A 6,655-nucleotide genomic window follows, 5' to 3' on the forward strand; every position below is an offset into this window, starting at 1 on the left:
GGCTGCGAGCGGGGCTGAGCGCAGCCTGGCGGGTGGCTCGCTCTGCCCGCCCGCCCGCCCGCCTGTCTGTCTGTCTGGTCTGCCTCGCTCGCTCGCTCGCTCCCTCCCTCCGTCTCTCGCCCTCGCCCTGCCTGCCTGCCTGCCTCTCTCCGTCTCCGTCGCCGCCGCCGCTGCCTCTGCGAGCTCGCCTTACCTTCGCGGCTCACCATCCGGAACCCCAGGGGGGAGCGCGCGCGCGGCTCGCCGGGACTTGTAGTCTCCGCCCCGCCGCTCAGCGCGCGAGGCGGGCGGGGCGGCGTGAGCAGCTCCGACGGCGCGGCCGGGCGCCGGCAGGGACCCAGCGCTCCCGGGGACCCTCTGGGGAGCCGCGCCCTAGTCTACACAGGGGCACCGATCCTCCCCACGGATTGGGAATGTTCCCCAGGTTCCAAGTCTCCTGCGGGGGCTCTGGCTCCAACGCAGGTTGCGGGCGGGAGCGAAGGGGCGGGGTCTGAGAATGGAATGGGAATCAAGTGCGGAATAGGGGAATTAGCCGAAAGGGCTGCGACTTTCTGCGGCGCCCCAATTAAGTCGGAGAGGAAGAGGAGAGAGCGGAGGGCACGCTCTCTGAATTTGGGGATGTTCACCCTTTCTGAAAAGGTTTCCTATTGAGTAAAACGTGAGGGTTTATGGCGGGAGGGCTTCTCGGGAAACCTCAAAGCCCGAGCCAGCGCTCCCTCCCCACTCAGTGACCTTCCTCTTGATCTCTGAGCTCAGGGGTTTAACCCCTCCAACGACTAGTTTTCCTAGAAGTCCAAGGGCGGCGAGGGCGCAAAAGCCCTGGCTAATTCACAGTAGCTCCCTTCCCGAATTCAACTGACCATTTACATTGTATCAGAAAGCGGGATTAGGATTCACAGTTCAGATTCCCCGCTGCGGCCGGGGGCTGGGCTCAGCACTTTCACCTACCTCCTCTTCAGGTCACATCTGTTATCCAGCCCCTGGCTCCGGGCACCCTGCCTGGCCTACCCTACAGCTGGAAATGTGCGCTGCGGAGAGCCTGGTTACCATGGGGAGGAGGCAGGACAGCCCGGGAAGGAGAACTTGCGGCGGCTGCCATTTACCCGGCACTGCAGCGCTTTTGAGTTCTGACAGCCCGGTGACAGGATACTGCTATTATCATTTCCATTTTAGAGATGAAGGCATATGAGGCCCAGGTCCCCCGTTTAGAAAGTGGCGGAGCTAGTGGTATTTGAACCCTGGTCTGGCTGATTCCAAAAGCCCACGTGCTTAAACCCTGGGCTACATACACAAGGTCGGGAGTTGTGACTCCCCAGGTCTCTGAGTCTGACCTTCTCTTCCTGCATCTGTGTGTCCTTCCTTGGCACTTCAATTCCGCAAATGTTAGCTGAGATATGCAGGCTCGCAGGGGACACAGAGATGAATAATGCATGGTTGCTGTCCTGTCCTCAGTGTCTACCAACACCAGCCCTGACTGGTCCTGCGGGGGGTCCCACCTCATCTCGTGTCTGACATTCCTCTTGCCCCATGTCTGCTGGCTTTGTCGTCTTGCCCCTTGTCTGAAGTTCCTCTGGCAGTGCCTTTGTTCTTGGTCCACCTGTTTCTGACTCCTTTGGCCCTGCAAGTTGAAGGCCAGCCTGTGACAATGGCATGTAGTGACATTTTGCCAACTGCAGCTCCCTGTCACCGCCTTCACCATACCTCCAATTCTCCTGAGCTCCTGAGTCTTACCTTCCTCTAGGACAATCTGGACTCCCAAACTGGATGAAAGAAGGAGTCTAGGGGGCACTCTCTATTGCCTTTCTGGGGAAGGGGCTGTAGCAATGGTAGGGAGCTAGGCTCTAACAGTACACCTATTGATTTGGCATGACATTGTGGGGCTAGCATGGCCAGCTGGAGAGGCCCCCATTTGCAGACAAGATGGGCTTTGGGTTCAAAGATGTATTCTTTGAACGGGAAGCATTATATGGTCAGATATTAATGAAAGCAGTAGTTAAAGCCATCAGAAGCCCTTTGCAGCTCCAAAGACTGAATCTGAAGTCATCATGAGTAGATGAGGCTCTGGCATCTCGCCCTAGCTAGTTCCACACGTGAGGTGAGAGACTTTAGCATTGGGGTGGGGGGGGGTGGGGGGGTGGGAGAGGTACAGGTTGCACCTTCTTTTGCCCTCCTCCTACACACACCCCTTTACCCATTAGGCTCTGCCCCAGGGCATTTGGGGAGGGAGTTGGGTGGCATAATCTAGGATGGCCATTGGGATTAGGGGAGCCCCAAGCAGGTTGGGGTACCCCAAGTAGGGGAGCTGGAAAGGCATGAGGAAGGGGAAGATTAAGTGAGGAGGTGAAGAGGGAGAGGTTAGTAGTAGGTTTCAGCTGGATGAGTGAGGGGAGAATAGAAGTAAAGTGAGGTTCTCCAAACATGCCCCTTTCTTCCTGGTTGCTTCAGCTGTTCACACCCAGGAGGTGGTGGGTGCTATTAGCTTCCAAGGTGTTGGACATCTCTGTAACCCAAGCACGACAGGGTTTCCCTGTCATTTGGTGGCTAATCTTGCTCTCAAAGCCTCTCAAAATTGTGTTGGGTCGGGGGTTCCCCAGACAAACGCAAACTGAGAATCTTCCTGTGGGCGGCTGCTGCCACCTAGTGGCTAACCTCCAAGTCTGCTTTCGCTACTGCAGGCTAAAAGCGGGCTACCCAGTCCTTTGCTATTAAACACCGGATTCTGTATCACCACTGGCTGGGCAGGGTGGCTGCAAAGCCCTGGAAGAAAACAGACTTGAAAGAGGAGACCTAGGTTCTAGAAGAGCCTGTATGATCCCTTTCTGGGCTCATCTCATTCCAACCACTTTTGTTTTAGTATCAGCCAAGGCGACCTGGCTAGTCCCTAGGAAATGTAGGTGAGTCTAGAGATAAAGGTGTGGGGCCTAAGGGTTTGGAGAGCAAGTAGAATAGGATCCAGACAGACAGTTTTGATCCTGCTCCGACTTGCTGTGTGTCCTTAACTTCTCTGAGTCTCAGTTTCCATTCACCATCTACAGACTGGGCTATTGGGGAGATGAAAGGGCTGTTGGGAAGATGAACTGTGCACATGGATATGAAAGCATTTTGAAAACTGGCAGAGGCAAGATGAGGGGTTACTGAGTCATGATAATAATATTGACCACAACCTGGAGCCAGGCCCCTGGGGCTCAGAGAAAGGGGAGAGCGAAGTGAACTTTGGGTGTAGATGGGCACTGCCCTGTCTGACTGAAGAAGTTTTGAGGCTGGCCTAACTAACTTTTAGGGATACCTCAGGGGAGGTGTGGATTGCTAAAGAGTGGTTCAGCCCAGTCCTCAGAAGGGGAGACTGAGGCTTAGTGAGGTTTATGGCCTGTCCTAAGTCACTGTGCTGCAGATCCAGGAACAAGAGGCCCATTGGCCTGGAGCCATTATGGCTCTGGCTTTCCCCTCCCCTGAATGGGAGCAGCTTGGAGCTGGAACCCAGAGACCTTGGAAGCAGGAAGCCCCCCTCATTGTAATACAGTGGAGCCTAAGGCCCCAGGCCCCCATTATCCCTCCTCCTGGGTTGGCCCCTCTCCCCTCCCCCCTGCAAGTCCTCCCACATTCCTCCAGGCAACAGGAAACCCCAGCTGCAGCCCAGACTTCAAACAGCTCCTCCCTCTGGGCAGGGGGTGTGGGAGGAGAGGCCAGAGGTCAGAGGGTAAAGGTCAGCTTTGTTCCTGCCGGAGGTGGTGAGGGACCCAGGGGAGACTGAGGGGGAGGGGAGAGCTCTTGACAGCCACACCACGTGCATGAATTCCTGTGTCCAGCAGGGTTTGCATGGCTCCTGCTTTCTAGATGCCTGTGTGGAGAATAAATTTCTGCGTCCTCAGTTTCTGCTCACGGACTTGAGTTATGTGTCTGAGTCGATGCCAGGGCATGTTTGTCTGTCAGTACTCAGCCTGGGATCCCCTGACACGTCATCGCATGTACTGATATATCTGGTTTCCAGGTCTGGTCAAAACTGTCCTTTTGTGAGTGTGGCCTGGTGTGAGTCTTTGTGTCCAAGAGAAGTGTCCCTCTTCACCTCTTCCTCTCACATCCTTTCTCCACGGTGGTCACCAGAGGGTTCCTTCTGAAAGTGAATTTGACCTTTTTCAAAACTCCTCTGCTCAAAGCCCTTCAGTGAGTGACTTCTCATGGTCCAATGGTTAGAGTCGCAGCGCCCCCCATGCTTGACAAATAAGGCCCACACTCACCTCGCCAACTTTACCTTTAAAAACCCAAACCCACTCATAGCAGCCACGTGGGGTTTCTGAGGCCGTAAATCTCCACGGAGGCAGACTGCCACATTTTTCTCCCACAGAGCTGCTGGTGGTTTTGAACTGTCGACCTTTCCGTTAGCAGTCAATCACTTTAACCTCTGTGCCACCAGAGCTCCTTAGCTACTACCACCCCCCATCAGATTTCACAGTCCAGGCACACCTAACTAATTTTAACTCCCTGCACAGACCTATTTCCTGTCTCTGAGCTTTGCTCGCTTAATGCTGCCATTCTAATCCCATATCCCACTTCTTTACCAGGAAAACTTACTCTTTTAAAAAAAAAAAAAAAAAAAAAACCTCAGGCAAGGCATCACGTGCTCTGAGAAGTCTTCCCGACTTCCACGTGCCCAACTGAGTTAGGACTCTCCCCTGTTCTCCCACACGCCCTGTAAGGTCATTTTCTGCTGGTGTCTGCCCCCTTGCTTCCTAATGCCGTTAGGCTATGCACTCTGAGGACAGGAATTGTGCTAGATCTCGCTTCCTGTAGTGGGAGAGTTCTGGTGGGACCTGGCTTTCCCATCCTTAGTTTCCTGCAGTTTTGGATGTAGTACCCAGTGTGGCCATTAGAGAGAGCATGGACATCACTGCAGGACGGTCCAGGCTAGGGGTGGGTAGGGTGAGGGAGCACTTGGATCCTGTACCTGGGAGGGAACAACTGGAGTGCATAGAGGGTCCACCCAGCTCAGCCATGGAGCAGTGGGATCCAGGATAGACTCTCCCCCAATGCGTCCCGCCCCCAGATATCTTCTGACTTTCTCCCACAACTTGGGAGCCATTCTCCTTGGTTCCCCCTCCATACCTCTTGCCTCCTGCCCCTTTTCTTCTTTCTGACTCTCCAACCTTCTTCTCCCAGGCTTCATCTGCACTTGCTTGAATGAGCTACACTCTCCCATATCTCTGGGCCTTTGCACATGCTGTTCCCTCAGGGGCAGATGTCCTTACCAGCTGGCTGCTTCATCAGAAAGACCCTTCTGTCACATCCTCTGAGATGCTTCCCTTGGCCCCTAGACTGACGTTGCCCCTAGGGGTTGTAATGGTTTGCTGTTCTGCCTCCTGGGCAGGACTGGCCTAAAGAAGACATCAATAATCGTGTATGGAATTAATCAATGATTTAGTTCTTTTACAGGTACAATCTTCAGCAGGCACCTGGCTACCCTAGGCCTGTATCTGCCCGTGCCCTCCCTGAGCCTGACTCAGTCAGTATTAAGCTTTGCCATGCTGCTCCATCAGACAGGGAATGTGATGGTGGGATGCTTGTGTTTTCGAAGTCAGACAGACCTGGGTTCAAACCCTGACTCTGTCATCCAGCTGTATGACCTTGGGCATGTGTTGTAGCCTCTCAGAGCCTTCCTTTCCTTTTCTGTAACACGGAATCATCAGTCTTCTGCACTGCCTCGTGGTGAGAATCACATTAGATGATGCATGTGAAACACCCAGTGTTAAACAATTAAACGGCCTCCTCCTCCACCATGAACTTGGAAATAAAATTGCCCTCTGAGTCTGAAGCCAGTAAAATACACGCATCACAGAGGAGAAGAGCCAGGTGGGGGAGTGAATGAGGCGAGAGACGGTTTTGTAAAGGAGCGACTGAAGAGTTTTGTGAACGGTGCAAACCGCAATCAAGGTGACCCGCCTGTAATCTCAGGGAGGCAGGGCGAGGATGTGATTGAAATTGAGAAAGCAGAGCCTAATCAATTGCATTGTGCTGTATCTGAAGGGACCAGAAGGATGCACAAAAAAAGAAGGTGCAAGGGAGAATTCATCCAGCTGCACCCAAGGGAGAGAAGGGGAACCAGTAGACCCAGGGAATCCAGGCCCCGGAGGCACTGACCTCTACTGAGGAGCAGCGAGAGGCAGGTGAACTCCGGATGGCTCACTGCCCTGCTGGGCGTTCATTTAAACCTAATGGGCGTGCTGGTATCTGTAGAGCAGGCAAGAATATTCTGGCCCCAGCAAAAGGGCACAGAGACTAAGAACACCGGTTTTGGAGTCAGACAGACCTGATTCAGGCTCTACCACTGAATTCTTGTAACCTTGGAAAAGCTAATTTACTTCTCCATGACTCAGTTTCCTTATCAGTAAAATGGGGATGCAATGGCCTCTCCTCATAGGGTTCTGTGAAGATTAAATGGCAACATGCATGCACTTTAGTGGGGTGCCTGGCACAGAGTAAACAACTGAGTGTTTTATTGCCATTTTACAGATGAGCAAATTGAGGCTTAAAGAGATTAATAACTTGCACGAAATCACACAGCTAGGGAGTGGTGGAAGCAGAATGTACACCAGGCAGTACTCTTGTGGTCTGATCCACTTACTGCATGGTAGGTGAATACACTGGCCTCTGGCTTACACAT

The sequence above is a fragment of the Loxodonta africana genome, chromosome 3, assembly GCF_030014295.1.
Source record: "Loxodonta africana isolate mLoxAfr1 chromosome 3, mLoxAfr1.hap2, whole genome shotgun sequence".
Lineage (NCBI taxonomy): Eukaryota > Metazoa > Chordata > Mammalia > Proboscidea > Elephantidae > Loxodonta > Loxodonta africana.